Here is a 20,196-nt window from a genome sequence, read left to right on the forward strand (position 1 = left end):
TTATGGCTGAAGAATTAGTGCATCCTTTTTAGAAGACTTTAAAAAATCAGCTTAGTTATAAATACTGCCATCTGCCCTTTTTGCTTTTTATGTGTTTCCTTGTGATAGCACGTTGGCTCTTGGCAGAAACAATAAAAGAAGCCATGGCTTCCCTATTTTTGCTTTTGCTGAAAATGTCAAAATATTTAGAAAACAAAGTAGGAGCGTTTCTGGATTCATGCCTTTGGTTCACACTGACTGGATGAGTGTTTGGGTTATTTTCATCTTCATTTGCTTGTGGTGGTGCTCATGAGAAGGTCTGGCCAATATCAGCGCATTTTGACAATGACAGCTGTCTGAGCTTGCACCTCTGAGGAAGAACAAAAACCTAAGCTTGTGTGATGGGGAAAAAAGCTTTTGTCTTTGTGTCCTCATAATACTGGAGTGAAAGGAGAAATGCCTAATGAAGATTATTTTTGCTGAGTTTATGGCCTTCTATAAATACACTTGTCATATAGTTCCATACATTTGGAATCTGTATACTTTAATCTGCAAATGAAGTTTTCTAATGACCTATTGACAACTAAGCAGGTTGTTGCTTTAGTGTTAGCCTATTATGCATATCAGTTTTTTCATTACTTTTGCTCCTTCTTTAACCAATCATATTACTGCTATCTGTATTGGCCTTAATTCATCCTTAAGTATGGTACTCCATTATTTTCTGTCCCTGCATTAGTGTGATAGCCAGGTGTTCCCAGAGTAGAAACTTACTTCTATGATGATCCTCAAAGATACAATAATAAGAAAGCTTTATAAACTGCTAAAGCTTACATTAAAATATATCAGTGAGTCTTTAAGGTGTCACAATGTGGGTTTTTTGCTTTTGCTTTGCTTTGTGTTTTTTGTTGATCTTCTGACAGAGTGTGATGAACATGTTTGTAGCTGCATAGTTTGTAATTGATACTTCTGTATAATACTGTATGGCATGTGTGATTATGAAAAGGTTGAGTTGTGCATTTTGTATGGCAATAGGATTGTAAACTTACAAGCCCTTCACATATTTGTAGGATCAGCTAAATATCACTTAGCAGCAGTTTTCTGAACTTGCTAGTGCATTATGAAGAACAAACCTTGTTGCATACCAATTTTACAGTTGTTTCTAAAGTGCTTTTCAGGAAAGGCCAAGAGTTAAAACTACTTAGTTCCTGGTATGCAACCCAGCTTATAGATTCAAACTGATAAACATTGGGCTCACAACACACCTGATTTGATGATTGTTGAAAGGAAACAAATCTGGATAGTAGATGTGGCAATACCTGGAGGTGCCAGAATTAAAGAGAAAAATCTGAAAAAATGTTTAAATGCAAAGGTTTAGAGATTGAGATTGAACAGTTTTGGGAAAAGAACACTAAAATTGCTTCAGTTGTAATTGGTGCTTTAGGTGCAGTGTCAAAAGAACTAGAAAACGATCTTTGTACTCTAGTCGTAAATGATACACCAGCTGCAGAAAGTTATCTTTCATGTACGTTTTGAGGAAATACCTGTGAATATCCTGCGTCTTTGGAATGACGGTGTTGTGGATCCTTATGACAATATTACCTCTCCTGAAAATTTCTGCAGAAGTTGTGCAGTGTGCAATTCAGATGCGTATAACTCCCAAGTTCAACTGTCACATTATTCTATTACTTCAATATGGTTCTCTCACCCTGGATTGTAAAAGGAACATCTAATATTTCTATGTTGGATTAGCACTGCACATCAGCATTTTGCCCTGATAGATAAAACTGTTATTATTATTATTTCCCCCCCATTATACACAGTCCACCAAATGTTGTCTGGATTTAGTGCCTTGAATCAGCATCCAGTAGCCTTCGAAGGTGGACCATTAAAGTACAGTAGGTCCTTGCTCCCTGCGAGGGGGGAGGGCCACTGAGAGGTTAGTACATTTTATTAGGTGCTGATCTGACCATGACAAGGAACTAGCAAAATTATTCTGAATTAGCAAAGCCTGTAGCTGAATATGCATTAAACATATTTAATAGTGCCATTCACATGACTCTCTAAAAACAATTGCAGAAATGTGTTATTTCTGGAAGAAAGTCATTACATGAATTGGTCTTTATTGAAATAGCACACATGAAGTTAGAACGCCTATAAGAAAGTATTCATATAAATACTATGATATGGTTGAAATATTTAATGTTGTGTAGCTACTATTTAATAAGTACTAAATTTATTTCTGTTTTAATGTTGGCTAGCTAAATATATATTTAACATGTCCAGTAGATTCTATGGTCATTATCTGTACTTTGCCATCAATTGTTGATGTTTTGTCTTCCTATTGAGCACTTTTTTTTTGCTTTTATCAGATCATTCATTTTATTTTTATTGTTTAAAATAAGTATGAAGTCATACTTATTGCAGTTTGGAATATTTTCCACACTGTGGATGCAATTCCTAAATTACATTACAGTAATTGAATACTGACTGTGTGATAAGGAGAGGGAAATAATTGCAATTTACAGAAAAAAGGAAGGTTGCTTATTTTATTTCAGTTTCAATGAATATGACTTGCAAGTGGGATTGACAACAAAAAGAGGGTGCTCATTTTCAGAGTTTTTGCCAGTGAACTATGGCACTAGTCTTCAAATGCCATGGGATTCGTTACTGTTACTGGAAGGAAAAGGAATGATAGGGATTTATTGGAACTTTCATTGACTTTATTAGACTTGACTATGAAAAACAAAACTGAATAATAAAACAGATTAAGGAGCTTGTGTAATATACCTGGCAAACGTCTAGTACAGTATATGTAAAAGTGTTTGTAGTTTTCAGTATAGACAAAAGAATATGAGTTTGTGTATACACTATTCTTTCTCTGTTATTACTAGTGGGAGTTGGCAAGGTGTATTACTAGGTACAGTATTTATTTGTTATCCTGGCCTCTCCAGGGAACTCAGGGAAGTTTATATGGCCTTCTTTCATCTTTCTTCAAAAACTTACAACAACCCTGTGAGGTAGGTTAGCTTGAGTGATCCTAATTTCTTACTATTCCAAGGTTGTCAGGATAAATTTCTGGTTTGAATTCATTACCCCCTCTTCAAAGTCTAGCACTATCGATACAGTCTTTCAGAGTAAAATACCTGGTATTTCTGCAAAGTGAGTGGGAGAGGCAGGAATTACATTTCAGAAAGTAAAGCTTGTTGGATGAAAATGGCAGTATTGATCCTCTGTAGGGTTCAGGAGATTGTGGTGAATGGTTTTCCAGAGGTGGTTTATGTGGCCTGGCCTGTTACATGGAATATTTCTTATGGCCTCCTTGTTTTAGTACAGTCAACCCTTGGCTTACGAACAGCCCTAGTTATGAACATTTTGACTTACGAACTGCTCTGATAGGAAAATATGGACTCGACTTGCGAACTTGGAGTTGAGTTACAAACTGAAAAAAAAGTGCGGGGAAGGCAGGGAAAGCGGGAAATTTGAACTTTCAGTTAGCGAAGAGGCTGCTTGTCTGCTTCTTCGCTCGTCCAGTAGTTAGAGAGTGGGAAGAGAGACCTGGGACTGCCTGGTATTGTCATTTTTAAATGTAAAATTTAGTTTAAAAGGTGCTTTGTTTGGGTTAAATGGTGCTTGGCTAAAAGGGAGCTCAGTTTGAGTTAAAACCTGCTTGGGTAAAAACGTGCTTGGTTGCTTTAAAAGCTGCTTGTTTTGATTTAAAAGGTGCTTGGTTGAAAAGGTGCCTGTTTTGGTGTAAAAGGTGCTTGATTTAAAAAGTGTTCTTTTTAAACAGTGTTTGTTCGTTCCCTCCGTGGTTTCCTGCCCTTTTTTTAACCTACGCCATCTTAGGTTTAAAAAAAAAAACAAAAAATTCTGCCCCTAGTAGTAAGAATTGATTAACCGGCTTTGCATTAGTTCCTATGGGAACTAATGCTTCGACTTACAAACTGCCCCTCAAGCTAAGAACCAAAAACAGCCGGAACGGATTAAATGGTTTTCAGTGCATTCCTACGGGAAATGCTGATTCGAGTTACGAACGTTTCGATTTACAAACTTCCTTCCGGAACGGATTAACTTTGTAAGTCGAGGGTTGACTGTATAGCCATTTTTAGAGTTCATCAATATTGTCAAATAACACCTGTGTAATTGAACATCATAGGGGTTATTTGGTAATAATGATCACTGCTCAGCAGGAAATTAACTGTGCCTTTATCAGTGCAGTTAAACCCTCCTTCAGGAGCCCTCAATGTTTGATATAGCTCATTAGCCAGGTATTATCTCTGGTTTCAAGTAGGCCCTCCCTTCTTGAGGTAAAATTGAACCAGTCCCCGCCTTCTTGTTTTTCTGCCTCCAGAGAGGAAAGACACAATCCTATTTGATCAATACTTTGATTTATATCATTCTTCCTTGGTCGCAGCAGTAGGTTGACAGTTCCTGTAGTCTTTCGCTTGAAACAGAATCTTGAGTGGTAGAGACTTAGAAGCTGTGAACTGCTGCTCAGCTTGGTGTAGCAGGTGCACCATGTTGCAGGTGCACCAGGAGGCTTTATGTCTGCAGCAGCATCTCCTCACTGTGGTTTGTGCTGCTTTCCTTCAAAGAAGTTATGCAGGAAAGAAGAGCAACAGAAATTCCTCTAGAAACCTATAGTGTACAATAATCTAAAAAAGGTCTCTACTGCAGGGATAGGGGAAAGGAACCCATCTTCAGATGCAAGTTCAGAGAGAAAGTAGGAAGGAATTTAACTGATGGGCTGAGTTTCAAACCAGATGGAAGAGTGGGAGTTACGAGTAGTGAGGGAACAGTAACCAAAGGAAAAGTGGAAAGAACTCCCACAACTAAGCTATAAGGAAGGTGAACAAGTTTGCAAGCAGCACTGTAATCCTGTTTCTTTTTTTGCCCTTTCCCTGTTCTTTCACGAGTATTTGGAAATGAAGGAGAAATTGCAAGGACTCGTATTCTTTGTTAACTCATCTCAAGTGCACAGTAAAACAAGTTCCCACTTTTGTTCCATGTCTTCTGTGTCTTCCAGGGGAATTGGAGAGGAATCCTGGGTCTCTCACATGCTGCTTCATGGCAGCTGTAAAGTCAATATACTGTAAAGCGAAATATATCTGCCCCTGTGCTCTCTTAAATTCCTGGAAAACATGAGGGAGGAGAGCTTGCTTTTGGCAATCTGGTGAAAGGATATGTAAATTCCTGTTCTTGCTGCATGTGGACATAGATTTTTTTCTGTTGGGTCATTTAGCAGGAATGGTGCATCTCAGCTTTTGAGAAGACAAGTGCCTCCACATTTGTTCTGTAATTATTAATGAACAACAGGGCTTTGATTTGCCTGAGAGGAATAACACAGATGACAATGTGTTGTACTGTATTCTCTTTGTTAAGTCTGTTTATAGTATTGGAGAAGGGAGTGCCTTCACAAGCAGAAACAACAATAAAATGCATATATGATAGTAACATATTGTGATCTGCAGTATGTGACATGTTTAATTCTAACACACGAGTGACATATAGATTAAGTGAAAGGGTCCACACATGGATCTGATCTGCAGAAGGAAATACAAGAAATCTCTTCATATCTTTCCAATTGGATCTCTCTCTCTCTCTCTCTCTCTTTCTCTCTCTCTCTCTCTCTCTCTCTCTCTCTCTCTCTCTCTCTCTCACTCACTCACTCACTCACACACACACACACACACACACACACACACACACACACACACACACACACACACACACACACACACACCAATCTTCTTGTAATGCTAAATACATACCAATCAACATATTTTGCCTATTGTGCGAGCTAAGTTTAAGTTTCCAACTCTTTTGATATGGGAGTTGCCATATCTCTGTATCTTTACTCCCAGCCAAAGAGGAGCTACTGTACCGTATATCATCTTAGAACTGCAGAGCTGGAAGGGACCCTGTGGACGATTGAGTCCAGTCCCTGTCAAGGAGGCACAGCAGGGAATCAAAGTCCCAACCTCTGGCTCTGCAGTGAGATACCCAAACCACTGAACTCCCCAACGGTTCTGTGTCCTGATACCAGATAGTGGGAGAACATCCCAGCCGATTGGCAACCTTTGGTTACAAAGATGGGGAAATAAGTATATCTGATATATCTGAAGTGAAACACCTGATGCCTTTGTCTGATGAAATACACACTTGCATTCTCCATCATGGGACATTAGATCCCTACACTGCAATAGCTGGCCAGTATAATTTTTGGGTGTTCTGTCCTCTCCCACATTCTCTCAAGCTCTGCAGTGCCAAAATGAGGAAGAGACCTGTTATAGTTGAAAACTCACCTGTGTTTAATATTTTAGTGTTCTAGTAAAGATATTACCCTGAGTAATAGGAAGACTTGTTTAGAAAATTAACCATGGTTGCTAATGCAGATTCACCTGCATTGTGTCGTCCAGTCAGATACCTTCTGTGTTAAACTACATCTTCTGTCATCACCAGTGAGCATGACATATTGTGGCAGTGTACCTGGAAGGCATCAGCTTGGGGTAGGCTGATACAGGGCACTGTCTGTTATGCTTGCTAACTTCTCACATATGGTGGAATTAAAGGTACACCAATCTTTGAAGCCCCTCTATTGTTACGTGTTATCAAGTCACCTCTGAACTACAGTGACCCTATGAATTAGTGATTTCCAAAATGTCCTATTCGCAAAAGGGCAGCTCAACTCTTGTAGACTCAAGGTTGTGGCTTATTGTATGGAGTCAATCCATCTCATATACGGTCTTCTTTTTTCCTGTTGCCATTAACATTTCTTAGTACTATTGTCTTTTCCAGAGAATTTTGCCTTCTCATGATGTACCCAAAGTATGATGGGCCGTTTTGTCATTTTTGCCTCCAGAGACTGTTTAAGCTTTATTTGCTCTGGGCCAAGGTGTCTGTAAAGCTCTCCTCCAGCACCATATTTCAAATGAATATTTTTTCCTGTCAGCCTTCTTCACTGTCCAGCTTTCATAGCTGTTCATGGTGTTTGAGAATACAAGATGTGAATGATCTTGGCCTTGGCCTCCAGTAATACATCTTTACACTTGATATTTTCTAATTCTTTCATTACTGCCATTCGGAGTCTCAGTCTTCTTCTGATTTCTTGGCTGCAGTCTTTGGATTGAGGAGTGAATCAAGGTATACAAAATCTTTAACAATTTCAATTTCTTAATTGTCAACGGTCAAGTTTTTAAATGGATTGTTGTACCTTATTGCTTTGAATTTGCTTTAGCTTCTTGTACACAATACAGTGGAGCCTCCACTTACGACTATAATCTGTTCCAGAAGATGGACGTAACTTGAAATGGTCGTAAGTCGAAGCACTATTTCCCATAGGAATACACTGAAATGCAGTTAATCCGTTGTGGCCAAAGGAAAAAAACCTCTAAAAAAATCACTGCAAGACTCATTGGAAATGTGATTAATCCCTTCCGGACGAAGGGGGGGAAAGAAAAGCAGTCAAGCATGCAAGACACATTGGAAATGCACAGAAAACAAATGGAGCAGATCTGAAATGCACAGAGAACAAAGGGGGCAGGTCGGAAATGCAAAGAAAACAAAAGAAAAAGCAAGGGAAGCATGCAGGACCCATTGGAAATGGGGAAAAACCCCCAAAGCCACCAAACCCCCCAAGACCCATCGGAAATGGGGGGAAGCCAAAAAACAACCCCCTCAAGACCCATCGGAAATGGAAAAAAAAAACCCGAAGCAACCAACCCCCCCCAAGACCCATTGGAAATGGGGGAAACAAAAAACAGATTCCCCCAAGACGCATCTCAAATGTTCGTAAGTGGAAGCTCCGGTCGCAAGTAGAAGCAAAATTTTGTGGCCGGAGCTGGTCGTAACTTGAAATGGTCATAAGAAGGGACATTCATAAGTTGAGGCACCACTGTATAGGTTAGACATGAGAACAATCAAGTGCTGAGTCAAACTTCTTTCAGAACAATCCATAGCTTCTCGTGATCCACATAGTTAAAGGCTTTCTTGTAGTCTATAAAGCATTGACTGATTTTCTGAAATTCTTTGGTGTGCTCCTGTAGCCACTAGATATTCGCAATATGATCTTGATGTCACAATCTGTGTCTGGTCTTATTTTGGCAGAGGGAATACAGTTTTTCTATCTCCTACTCACAGTTGTGTGCTCTATTTGATTTTTATATTGGCCATCTGGTAATGTCCACACATACAGTTGTCTGGTTGCTTGAAACATGTGTTTGTGATAAACAGATTGTAGACTTCACAGATTATTCCACCTCATTTCTTACCCCAGGCTAAATTTTCCAACAACATTTGGTTATACTTTGTTCCCTACTTTTGCATTCCAGTCACCTACAATAAGAAGTATGTCTTGTTTTGGTGTGGGAATCAATTTTCTCCTGGATGCTTACTTTGAATTTTGTATTCTTCAGCATCTGTAGTTGGAGCATAGATTTGAATGATGGTTTTGTTGATAGCTTTCCCACATAGTCTGATTGATATTATTAGGTTAGACTTTGCATTATAGTCTCTAGCTGATTGTGCTACGTACATACTGCCTCAGAGCCACTTCTTTCTTCTGAATTTGTAGTTTCCAGAGTAAGACTCTTCATGGCTATCTAGCTGAAAATGTCCTATTCCAATCCACTTTAGTTCAGTGACACCAAACACTGCAATGTTTAAATATTCCATTTCTTGCTTTATGGCTTCCAGTTTATCTTGATTTATACTTGTCACATTACCTGTTCCAGTTGAATGTGTTGTGCACTATCAGACTTTCCTTTCACCTCTGTACACGGCACCTTTAGACGTTCTTTTGACTTTAATCTAGTTGCATCATTGGCAATAGTGCTATTGATACTTGTCCTTTGTTCTTCCCAAGTAGCTGATTGAGTGCTTTCCAATCAGGGAGTCTCATTTCATCTTCCAGCACTATCTCTTGCTTCATTTTGGCCTGTCTCATCAGCAGTGGTTTACTTGCACGGTACTAGCACGAGTTAGGTTGAGTGTCAATCAATTGCCTGAAAGATTCTCCACCAACATCATTTACCACTGTTGCCCCGTAACTGCCCTCTATAATTTTTTCTGCCCACATCACAATTGGAATTATCCCTTCTCTCTTGCTCATTTGTTTGTTTCTCTTGAAGAGGGTGGATACATCTTAGTCTGGAGCCTCAACTGTAAACATTCTGGTGGCCCTTCTAGAAGTCTATGCTCATAATGGAGTCAAACCTCTGGATAGCATTGCTTTCAGCTTCGCAGATATGAACAAACCTCCTCACCATATTAAGGTATGTGTCCAAGAAAAGAGGAAGCCTCTCTAGCTTGCTTATTACCCTTACCACTGTTGGAACTAAACCCCCTCTTTCCCCCCCACCAGATTATAAACAAGCAAGCGAAGCCTTTCACTTTCCTACAGATTATTGAACAAGCAAATATAGTATAAATTGTAGCATAGTGTGTAAGGGCAGCACAAAATGTTTGGGTAGAGGAAATACAGGTTTCTTCTTCTTCAGTTTATATGTATGGGGAACTTTCCAGAAAGCTTGCACTCCACTGAGTCATATTAACCCACAAGCAGTATATTGTCATTTACTCGATAATCCAGTCTTCTCACCAGCTACTCTTCTATTTACTCTGACCCAAAAGTTTAACAGCATTTCACAATCAGATATATATAGCTGAGGATGGGAATTATTCTTTTAAATGTTTCTAGGGGACTAATGGTGGGAATAATGAAACTTGTGAGGTTTGTAACTTACCCATTAAGGCTTATGGTTGATGTCAATACATGTGTACGTGTATTCTTTATGAAAGAATGAACTCAGACTGGTTGTTGTTTCTCCCTTGCCACCACAAGCTCTCTAAAATTAGCCAAAAAACCAAATGTACACTTTTCCAGGAAATGCTTAGATTTTTCATCAGGTCTGGGAAAGAGTTAACAAACAGTAATACATCTCCATGTACTGCTTACAGGGCTAAATTGGGATACAGATTGAAAATATAAGCGTACCTCCTAAATGTCCAAGTCAACTCCCATGTAGCTGTTGCCCAGAACTGATAATTTTTTTTATTCTTTGTGGGTTTAGTCTGCGCATGCACAGAGGCCTTGGAATATTCTGGAGCTTAGAAAAAAAGGGCTAGGACTGCCACCTCTCCCTGCAGCCCATGTGGTCCGCCCATCGCAACTATACCTCAGTTCCATTTTTTCCGCTGCAGCGAGAGGTCTCTCCTTCTGGAGCTCTCTCGCGCGGGAGTTGGAATCCTCAGAGCACGTTAGATTTTTTCCCCTGTGCTGCTCATCTAACCGTTCATATTTCTTCCCCATTTACTACGGAGAAAAACTGTTTAGTATATTTAGTTCCCTCCCCTTCTTCTAGTTCTCCCTTTCCCGCGTTTTATGGCCCCTAAAGTTTCTTTCAAGAGTTAATTTTTTTATTTGTGAGTGACAATATTTAATATTCTCCTCCTTGATACAAAGATTCCAAGAGTGGATTACAGAGCAAAGTTAAGAACAGCAATTAAGTTAAAATAAAGTTAAAAACAGCAGTTACATAAAACCGATGACAATAATTCTACCAAATGCTGTAACAGCATAATGAGATAAAAGCAAAATTAAAATTACAGATGTGAATGGCTGGGGAAATGAAAGGTTTACACCTGGTTCTGAAAAAGAAACAAGCTCTGGAAGAAAATTTCTGAGCAATAGCACCATGACAAGCTCTTCAGTAATTGCAGTGAGGCTCAAGAAAAGGGCTACTGAGCAGAGCTCAGTCCTTGAGAAGGCTCATGTGGGAAGAAACAAACCAGATATGAAGCCAAGGCTGGATCTAGCAGTGTCTCTGGAGTGCAGATCTGGTGTTTGGAGGAGTGGGAACCAACCAAAAGCAGGCTGAAGGGCAGATGAGCTACACACCAATAGTATCAGTGTTTTATCTGTATTGGACTTTATTTTGTTACATATTCTTGTCACTGGCCCTATTCATATGGTTTCACCTGGATTTGATGAAAGAAAGTATAGGTGTCTTGTCTCCCATATTCATGACACAGAACTTAGTTTTATGTAGATGGTTAAAGAGAATAAGGGACAGAATAGAGCCCCAAGAAAACCTCTCAAAATAACTGCAGCACTTTTGGAAATAACCACTAAGTGAAGTACTGTATAAAACATGGAATTATATGGGGATGTTGGTGGCCAATAAAGCTTCCATTTAGAAACTGCTTTCCACCGCACATAAAGATGCTAAAAACAATAGCAATGTACTCTTCTTTCACCTTAGAAAGAAATCATTTGGAGTTTGTAAAATTTACTCAGTCTACAGATAAACAAATAACAAGAAATGCTTGACTTTTTATTGATCAACAATGGCAAAATGCAAGCAGTGTAATTGATAAAATGTAGAGCCGTAGACAATACACAAACATGAAAATAAGTTCATATAGTTGACTCATCTTTCTCAAGTAACATGCTTTGTGCCGAATCACTGTGTATTTAAAATACTTCTAACCATTGTGTTTATTATTTTATTTTATTTATTGGACTTATATACCACCCCATAGCGCTACAAGCACTCTCCGGGCGGTTTACAATGTTTTTAATTATACAGGCTACACATTGCCCCCCCCAGCAAGCTGGGTACTCATTTTACCGACCTCGGAAGGATGGAAGGCTGAGTCAACCTTGAGCCGGCTACATATTAACATTTATCAAATGCTTTTCTACATTTGTCTTTGACTTCAAAATAGAATGGTTGTTCCTTTCTGTAGAACTTTATATTATGTTCTGTTTGTGTACGTTAATGGTCCGTTTTGGATTAGCCTGAACATTAGTGAACTTTTTTTTTTAATTCTATGAAGAGAGAAAGCCAGTGGTACCTTAAAGGATTTATTGTCTGGATGGTTGATATAGATCCAGCATAGCACAATTTAGCACAAGGAAAGATACACAAGGAAATATACACATATCCTCAAGTACGGTGAAGAAGTCCTAAGTATAACTGAGTATGGGTGTTCAAGGCGTTGGTGATGTATGGATGACCAGTTCATGAAAGTCTTCTCAGGCCAGGACAGTATGTTGTCAACTTCACATAATAAGCTACTCCTAGAATACTCACTAAACTGGAGGCATGACATTTATGAAGTAATGTATAAATTATTTTATACAGTTAATTTATAATTTAGTACATCATCTTACCTGTATATGCAGTACTTCCAATCCAGAAAATTGTCACCTGTATATACATGCATCTGTTAATGCATTTTACTCCCCCACTTCTGTGCTTCATTTGAAATTATGCATTTTTTATAAACTGTTTTGAAACAATTTTTAAAAAATTTCATTTTAAAATAAATAAAATCTGATTGCTGACTGGGAATGATTACAGGGATCACATAACCCTGTTACAGCAGTTCCACTAGCTGCCGATCTGTTTCCAGGCTGAATTCAAGGTGTTGGTTCTAACCTGTAAAGCCCAAAATGACTTGGGCCCAAGCTAGCTCAAGGGCTATATCTCCCTTTATGAGCCTGCTGGAGTATTACAATCATCAGGAGAGACCTTTCTCTCAGTCCTGCCACTTTCACATGTGTGCTTGGTGGGGACATAGTAACGGGTCTTTTCTTTTGCTGCTCCCAGGCTTTGGAATGCTCTCCCACAGTAAGCTAGGCTGGTCCCATCTTGACTGCCCTTCTGCAATCAGGTGAAGACCTTCCTCTTCAGGCAGGCTTTCCCTGAGTGACTGGTTGCCCGAGTAGGGGTTTTTAATGGATGGTTGTACCTTCCTCTTCAGGCAGGCTTTCCCTGAGTGACTGGTTGCCTGAGTGGGGGTTTTTAGTGGATGGTTGTACCTTCCTCTTCATACAGGCTTTCCCTGAGTGACTGGTTGCCCGAGTGGGGGTTTTTAGTGGATGGTTGTACCTTACTGCTTTGAATGTGTGTTTTTTGTTGCTTATCGTTTCTGTATAGTATTTGATACTTTTTAGTATTTATATACTCACTGTTTTTAGCTTTAATATTGTTTTTTAATGATGTCTGTTTAAGGAGAGAGGTGGGGAAATAAATAAATAAATAAATAAATAAATAAATAAATAAATAAGTACTATCCTTTATCATTATTAATCATCTTTAACTGTGTATTTTTTTTCTTCTTCTTTGAGTTATTTACTTCCTGAATTCTGTTTCTTTTCTGATTTTGTTCCTGGGTGATTTCCATTACTTTATTGTCGTGCTGGGTACTGAGGAGAATTAAACCCATGGAAACAAGTGTTTCAGTGAACTGAAAAGGCTCATGATTTTGTTTTCCATAACTTTGGTTAAAATGAAAATCATAAATGTCTGGGGAAAAATGCCCATTGTTTCTTGGAGACCTGAGCGACTATAATCCTTATACTTATAATATCCCTGTATTTCTTTCTGGCTTTACTGGGTTGTATTGCTGCATATGCAGGAAAGAACAAATGCCCATATTTATGCCTTGTATGTAGTAGATGGGTTTAGTAAATGCAGCTATGCTTTTAGTTTGAGAATAGAGTGGTGCCCTGCATAGTGACGATAATCCGTTCTGCAAAAATCATTGCTATGTAGATTTGTCGCTATGCGGGGCAAAAAAGCTCATAGGAACGCATTAAAACACGTTTAATGCGTTCCTATGGGCAAAAAACTCACCGTTATGAGGAAATCCTCCATGCGGACGCCATTTTCGCTGCCCGGCAAGTGAGGAAGGGGCGCGAAAACAGTGCGGACAGCCATTTTCTTTACCCGGCGGCCATTTTTGAACCGCCAATCAGTTGTTTAAAAAACATCGCTATGCGAAAATCGGTAAGTGAAACGCTTACCGATCATCGCAAAGCAATTTTTGGCCATTAGAATTGCGGGGCACCACTGTATTTAAAATAAGCTGCTAAATGGAGGTGCCTGATATTGCAGCAAATTACTCTCACAGTATAGATATGAAGCTTTCATCCTCTTTATGACACTTTGTTTTTCATACCCAATCCGTGTATTTCTTGATATCTCCATTACTGGTGCTTACCTTTAAAAGCTGAAAAAAGGGGGAGGCTAATGCAGTGTTCATGTGCATGTACATAAATTTAAAAAATATGAAAATCAAATTGGTAACCCTACCTTGTGGTTAGATGAGATACAGTCTTCATTGGAGTGCAGTACTGTGGAAAGGCTTCTGCTTCTGGTGGTAGTACAATTTCCAGTACTCACAATAACAAACACACACACACACACACACACAAAGAAAGAAAGAAAAAGTAGCAGCGTGGTTCACACATAGAAATACTGTAAAGCTGTGACCAGTGGAGTATCTTTTTTTTCCTTTTTGGATCACTGTAAAAATAAGACAGAGACAAGGTAAACATTTGAGTTTTAGCAGAACTGTTCATCTGAATCTAACCAAGTGAGACACATTTTATCTAGATGTTTAGCCTAGTGGGACTTCTAAAATTAATCTCCTGTTTTGCTGACATCAAAACTGTATCTTTCTTTGCTTTCTAAAAGCAAAACAAAATGTTCTGCTTTATACTGCCCCATAGTGTTTAAGGCACTCTCTGGGTGATTTACAATTCAGTTATGTAGACTATACATTGCCCCTCCCCCTGAGTGAACCTCAAGCCAGGCTGAGTGAACCTCGAGCCAGCTACCTGGGATTGAACCTGGGTCATGAACAGAGTTTTGGCTGAAGTACTGAAGTTTAACCACTGCACCATGAGGCTCAGCAAACAGAACTGTGTTTTTTGGCGAAGGCAATGGATGGATTTATAGGGAGTCTTGATCTACTTTCTGTATGGAGAGAAGAAGCTCTAACAACGCACTCTAGTGCTTTTATTCCAGCCCAAAGTGCACATCACCTTTCCAGCAGTCTTCATTCAGTGTGCATCACATACAACCCACTTTTAAAACTTCTTGCTTGTTCTGTCACTTCCATGTTTTTTACTTTGTTTATCTGATGAAAAATTCTGTTAGGTATGATGGGAACATTTTCCTGTTTTGTAACATTTTTGTGGTCTAACAAAGGTCTTATTGTAGTCTCATCTTTTTCATCCAGTGTTGTTACCTTTTGCAGTTGTTTTCTTATCTAATGTATGGCCCTTTTGGGTATAAGTATTGGTGTGTTAAAACTGTGCTTTCACTTGTGGAGCCTAGACTGGATTTGTTGTTGGTCACCTTTCATGATTATGTTTATTTTTTAAAAGTCAGCTATATTAATGCATGCTGTAATTGGAAATGGTAGAGGAGAACAGCAAAGAGAAATGGCTTTGGAATGTTTGATGGATAAGTAAAGGAATAGCTGTCATAAAGAAGAATCAGTGAGGAGAGGGAAAGATGTATCAATGAATCTAGAAACAGAATGAATAAATACCTTTGGAGAACGAAGACATACCATCTTATTTTTCAAATTGATAGTTTGTAATGTTTGTTGTTTTTGCTGTCATTTTGTGATCTATATTGCTTATTTTCTTGTTAAATGGTTAATGAAATTGAGAGCCACTTAATATTCTTAAGACAATCAATAGTTTTCTTTGTTTGAAAAGTTTGTTAATCTTACAAACAGACACGTGGATAAAAAAATCAATGTTTTTTAAAAATCAAATTGATTTAGATCTTCATTTAAATTTTAAAAAATCATTTTTAAAATGTAAATCACAAAAAAATCCAATCATGATTTAAAGCAGTTTGATTTAAATCAAATCCACCTGCAGACAGATACTTGTACCTTCTGTAATTATGGATTACACCTTCATTGTCTTAATCTGGCATTGAATTGTTGCCATATTTTAGCAAATGAGGAATGGCTGTTCATGTTTCTTGTAAATATTGCTATATATTTCTTGCATATTCATTTCCTTATGTATTTGTTTTCTATTGTGCATGCTTGAATTCATAACAGTGAGTTTAGATGTTGTTTAGAAAGTCTTCTTGTAAAATATGTAAATAACTATGGGCCATGAAGTAATTTCCAAGTTATGTGACCCTCCTGAGGTTTTCTAGGTACAGTATAAAGTATTCAGAGATGGCTCACCAGACCCTCCTGGTGGCACTTTGAACTGTGTTGTTTGCCTAAGGCAGCTCAGGTGGCAGGATGTGTGACCCTGCCAGCTACACGTACTCCCGGGTCACCTTTGCTGGCCCCTTTCACATGGAGGCACAGTGGCTATTTGGATTCATGGTCCCTGGCTCCACTGCCACACTCCAATCCACTATGCAAAAGAATGGCAGTGTTGACTTTTATTGTATATTCTGTACTTTTGATACTTGCCTTGACATCAAGTGTATGTAAAAACCCAGTTTTATGGTCTTGACATATGCCAAAATTAGAAGTGGGGTTTTTTTGTTTCTTTGTTTGACGCCTGTATATCTTAACATAATTGATCCAGTTATGAAGAAGAACCACAATATCAGGACGCATAAAAACGTATAGCTTTATTACAGTTTAAAAACTGCCAAATAAATTGTAATAAAGCTATACATTTTTAAAACATCCTTAGACTTTGTTCTCTCCTTCATAGTTGGATCTGTTGGATGTTACTTGTTCCTTTTGTTTCTTGTCAGCATTGGGCTGGATGGAAATGGACTTCTCATGAAATTTCTTGTTGTTGTTATCCACCACCAAGATACATACTGAATATATTGTTTTAAGGTACAGTATTATTTGAGTGGGAAATAATTTATGGTTGGAGAGTTATTACATTGGCTGGATGTTGACAGACATAATATGACTGTAGAAAACAAGGCGCAATTTCTAAGTGGAACCCAATGCTTTAAAATTATTGGTTTTCTCAGTATCCTAAACGACTTGACAGCCTGTTGGATTCTAATTGCAGAGTGTAATTAAAATAAACACCATAATGCTAATCATTTATGTATCTTGCCTGTGGCTGAAGTTTTAAATTGGGTACTGTGATAGTTCAGTGAAAGTGTTTTTATTACTGTTTCTATTATTCTACATGTTTTCAGTCCACTGATATTTTTGAAAGTGGATAAAATATTGCTGTGCAATGTCATTCTGGTTTTTTCATTACTTAATTGTATATTCTAGTAATAACGTAATTATTGCTTTTAACAAAATCTGCCTGACGTGAGTGTTTAATTCTATCAGACTTGAGCAGTTTCTGATGCAGGGAATAAATGACAGGTTATACATGGATATGAATGCTCAATTATTAGTTTCTTTGGGGAAAATATCTTACTTCTGTCCAATGCCTAGTATTGCAAATCAAAGCAATATGCCAGATGTTTTTCTTAATGACTACGGTTCAGAGTTTTGGGGTTTATTTTCTGTGGAAGAGGATTTCAAAGAAAAGCATTTATAATTTCTTTTATTTATCTTACCTAGTTATTATTCCGTCCCTGTTCTGTGCCATATACCCTGTAGATGGTGTTATGAGAGGCATCTGTGTATTAACTGCTTTCCCATGTGCCTGTTGTTTCTGGAGCAACTTTAGCCAATGGATTGCTTAGATAGGCTTGATGGGCAATTGTGTTAGTTACTCTGATTTGGTTTATATGCTTAATAATTGCTCCAAATTTTGTAGCAACTTTTTTTGCTTTTGTTGTCTTAAGCAGTTAAGAAATATATTTCAAAGCTGGCAGAAATACAGTGGTGCCTCGCTTAGCGACGTTAATCGGTTCCGGAAAAAACGTTGCTAAGCGATTTCATTGCTAAGCAATATTAAAAAGCCCATAGAAACGCATTAGAATGCGATTAATGCGTTCCTATGGGCTAAAAACTAACCTTTAAGGGAAGATCTTCCATAGGGGCGGCCATTTTCAGTGCCTCTGAAGCGAGGAAATACAGCGGGCGGCCATTTTGTTTTCCCAGCGGCCATTTTGAAACCACCGATCAGCTGTTAAAAAAGGGTCGCTTTGCCATGATCGCTTCCCCGCGATCATTGCAAAGCGAAAAAACCCCATAGGGACCATCGCAAAGTGAGCGCAAAAACTCCATCGCTGAGCGATTTCGTCGCTGAGCGAGGCACCACTGTAATTGATAAAGCAACCAATTCTTTGTTTTGTGTAACTTAGAGGCCTAATCCACTAAACTATCCAGCAATTCTTTATCTTTTGTACCCTGCTTTTATTTTTAAAAGGAAGCTTCAAGTAACTAATGCTGTACAAAACAAATAAAATATCAATATGTAGAAATCCAGGAAGAGATCTGATAGATGCATAAATGCAGTAAACCTATAAAGAACATATCAACTAATCTTTAATACTTTAAGCACAAGAACATCTGCAAAAAATCAAGAAATTTGGGTTGAATAAAATACCACCCATGTTTTAGCTCCACATACCTGCTTATACTCTGTGCCAGTGACCAGTATACCAACTCAATTGGGTGTACTATTTAAAAAAAGAGTCACTGAATCCTGATATCTTCTTATGTCAAATCCCCCCCGCTCATTGCATGTCAATTTAGAAATATAAAGGAAAGCAGCCTGCACCACTTCTATACTAAATGAACTAACTGCTGAAGGCAGTTATTATATTAAAAAATACAGTAAAAAACAAACAAAATCATAAAAACATTGACTTGTGTTATATAACATAAAAGTTTTAACTGAAACAAAAAAACTAAGTATCAATTAAATATTGGTGTAGTATGTATGTTCTTCCTAATAGAAAGTGAATTGTATTGGAAGCCAGTTTAAAAAGGTGTCTTCATACTATTCCTAAAAGCAGTAAGAGTAGAAACTGATTGCATTTCTGAGGGAAGCACATTCCACTGTCTGGGAGCAATGCAGTTGAATACCCTCTCCAACATGTTTGTCAAACTGACTTCTGTAGGTGTTGGCACTTTCAAGACGGCATTTTCCAAGATCATAATATTTAGAGCAGTCATGTCCAACCTTGGCCCTCCAGATGTTCTTGGACTTCAACTCCCAGCCATCCTGGCCAGCAGAGGTGGTGGTGAAGGCTTCTGGGAGTTAAAGTCCAAGAATATCTGGAGGGCCAAGGTTGGACACCACTGATTTAGAGTGTTCATAACAAAACAGGTGGTCCATTAGATAGGCAGTTCTCAATATATTTTAGACCAGGGGTCTCAAACATGCGGCCCGGCGGCCATTTGTGGCCCGCCGGATGATAGTTTGTGGCCCCCGCCTTGCCTGCCCCGCCCTGAAGTGCCCACACGTCCTCTGCTGTCAAGAGTCAAAAAAAGCCTTGCCTTGCTCACCAGCTCTCTCCCAAGACAGCGCCTCTTGCACCCTCCATCCAGAACTGCCTTTTTTTGAGGGAGGGCTTCAGAGGAAGGTTGTGTGTGTGTTTGAGGGCTCGTGCCCCTCCTCCTCCTTGAAGCCCCAGCTGGGTTAAGGGGACTCCTAGGCGGCTTCCTCGGGCTCTTGCTCCACTTGTCGGAAAATCTGATGCGGCCCATCCTCACACAGACTCTGCCTTCAGCAGTCCCCAGGTAAATTGAGTTTGAGACCCCTGTTCTAGATGTTGTCTAGAGGAGCGGTGTAAAAATTGAATGAATGAATGAATGAATGAATGAATGAATGAATGAATAAATGAATAAATAAATAAATAAATAAATAAATAAATAAATAAAAATTCTATAACCTCGAGGGTTAAAACAAATACCTTAAATTGGGCCCTGTTGGCAGTTAGCAGATCTTCTATTATTTGGATCTCCATGATCTTGAGACATGCACTAGTTAGAAGTTCAGCTGTAGTTCAAGTGAAGAGGTTGGACCCTCTTCAAGGGTAGTCTCACAGGAATCAAGTTGTGATATACCGTATTTTTTGCTCCATAAGACGCTCCGGATCTTAAGACGCACATAATTTTTAGAGGGGTTAAACAGGGAAAATATATTCTGAACCAAATAGTGTAATAAAATATTTAATACACTATAACAGAATAACATTTGAACCATGTAAAGTGAACAGCAGTCAACAGTGGCATTAAGAACCATTACCACTGTCATTAACAAATGGAGAGACTTAAAGCTTTGTGTACTCATGTACCATAAATTTAATTCAAGTACATATAGACCATTATCAGCCAGTGATAAGACCTATACCACGCTACCTATATTTTACATTTCCTTTCATCCACCTCTTCCCCATGCTTATAGAAATGACAGATGAGATTGTTGTGCAACTCTGCCCATCTACAGCTCAATCCTATATTAAATTAGAAATGGTTTGTCTGATTGGGCACTGCATTGAGAGGTCCCTTTTAGTTGTGTGGAGGATAAATAGTGGAATTAAACTATTTAACAGCTGGTTT

The 20,196-nt window shown here is 38.6% G+C and overlaps 1 protein-coding gene across 20 annotated transcripts in view; it reads left to right on the top strand.

Moving 5' to 3' along the window:
* Positions 1-20,196, top strand: part of PTPRF (protein tyrosine phosphatase receptor type F) — a 653,187-nt gene that overhangs the window by 4,911 nt on the left and 628,080 nt on the right. The window lies entirely within an intron of this gene.

Source organism: Pogona vitticeps, chromosome 4, assembly GCF_051106095.1.
Source record: "Pogona vitticeps strain Pit_001003342236 chromosome 4, PviZW2.1, whole genome shotgun sequence".
Classification (NCBI taxonomy): Eukaryota; Metazoa; Chordata; class Lepidosauria; order Squamata; family Agamidae; genus Pogona; species Pogona vitticeps.